Source organism: Drosophila takahashii, chromosome 2R (genome assembly GCF_030179915.1).
Source record: "Drosophila takahashii strain IR98-3 E-12201 chromosome 2R, DtakHiC1v2, whole genome shotgun sequence".
Taxonomy (NCBI): domain Eukaryota; kingdom Metazoa; phylum Arthropoda; class Insecta; order Diptera; family Drosophilidae; genus Drosophila; species Drosophila takahashii.
Window position 1 is genome coordinate 19241877 of NC_091679.1, and position 1724 is coordinate 19243600.

General features: G+C 42.2%; 1 long non-coding RNA gene across 2 annotated transcripts; it reads right to left on the reverse strand.

Moving 5' to 3' along the window:
• Nucleotides 1–694: 694 nt before the first annotated feature.
• Nucleotides 695–1724, reverse strand: LOC108054606 (uncharacterized). 2 transcript variants are annotated; one of them, XR_011417985.1, is made up of 3 exons: nucleotides 1471–1717; nucleotides 969–1419; nucleotides 695–911 (listed from the first exon to the last, which is right to left on the reverse strand). It is a non-coding gene; the product is annotated as an uncharacterized lncRNA (long non-coding RNA). The 2 variants fall into 2 exon arrangements; XR_001769764.2 differs by having other exon boundaries at nucleotides 695–1419; nucleotides 1471–1724.

Consider the following 1724-nt stretch of genomic DNA (forward strand, 5'->3'; position numbering starts at 1 on the left):
TTCTTGTCCCTCAACAACAACAATGTGAGCGATTCGCGGTCAGCGGCTGCAGTCGCAATTGCCTCGCTGAAATCTGAGCGGTCGCTTAATACCCTGCACTTCAGGCCTATTCATTTCACCGTCCAACGCGGTCAGTGGATTTATTTAATAAAATTCACACTGAAATCCCAAGCGTTCAGCAATTCGAAACGAGATTGCCTGCATATCCTATGCGCCTAAATGACCCAACCTATTGTAGTGTACGGGGGTGCTGTAGAGCTCATTCTAACTCTATCATTCGATAGTCGGCCATCTAACAGCGGATGGTAAATGCTACTAGAGAGGACCTTTGTACATTCAAGCTTGGGCTACGCACTCTTGCTAGGCTCGGGTCTAGCTCGTCGGATGTCGGGGTTCTTCCTTGCTTGAGATGGTACGATTGCACGCTACCACAATTTATTAGTGCGTAAAAATCAAAATAACAATCAATCGAGACTAAAGGCTAAGCTTTAAAAACAATTAATATGGTATTGAAGCGTTCCGACACGCTGAAAAGCAACTGAGAATCTGATAAATTCCTTTTGGGAATCTAGATGTTATTATTCCGCAAGTCTTTACCCTCCCTTCCATGACAATGTTACTTATATTCTTGCATTGTCCCTAGGCCAAGATTAAATGATCTCTACCACATTATTAAGGAAGCGATTGGCAGAAGTACTCGACAGACCATGGTTATTATTTATTCAAACTTCATTTTTAAACAAGTCCTATAATTCATTTATAGTTATATTTATCCACATTACTTTCCATTGATTTCATTTATACAAAATTCAAGAATTTCCTAACACATAAGTTTTACCTTTTCATTTTGTGTTCAATAGTATTCTTTTTCGTTGCAAAGTTGGGCCCAAGTTCAAGTTGACGTTGAGGAGCTGTTGGTCAAAATTTATAATAATACCTACATTTAATGACCTATAAAAATACCGCACTCATGCCAATCAGAGAGCTTCTTTCAAATGCAAATAGATTGATACGGACGGTGTCCGCCGGGGGAAGCCTTTGGTGGTGGCTAGTCTGTCCCTAGTCCACGACCAATGTATGGGTGCCTTCGCTGCACCTTGCGGCGGCACGATCCAAGTTGGCGCTGGGTGGCACTAGATGTGTTGTTGTTCCCGCGTTGAGTAAGGTGATTTGAATAACATCTGCCTTCAACTGTTGGTGCCCAATTGCCAACATACGTGGGTGGTTGCGTCAGCACGCCGGCCGAGGTTATGTTCTCCACTGGGCTACTTTTACCAAGAATTTGGGCAAATAGGAGCTTAGGCAATTGGGATTGGGTGGCCTAAGACGTTCAGACTGTAACCGGCCTAAAGTAGGATAAGACTCCCTTGGTGGGGTCTACGGGTATACGTATAACGTCACGCCTTTCTTTGCGGATCCCTAAGAAAAATCAGTTAGATTGGGAAATCCACGAATTTTGTATTTTTTTACCTTGCACTCACTCTCACAAATTCACTTAATAATATTAATAACCGCCTGGCTAAATAATTGGCCGCAGATCGCGATTATATAATCGTGTAAAGTTAACACGTGTTTAAATATGTAACTTAGGCCACAGTCGAATGATCATACGTTTTGCCAAGAACGTATATCAGAGAATGAATGCAAAATATGAACCAAAGTGCAGATAAGCCACTGTCGCAGATCTTTCCGCTGCAGTTCTAAGCAACTGTTTATTCGTATGA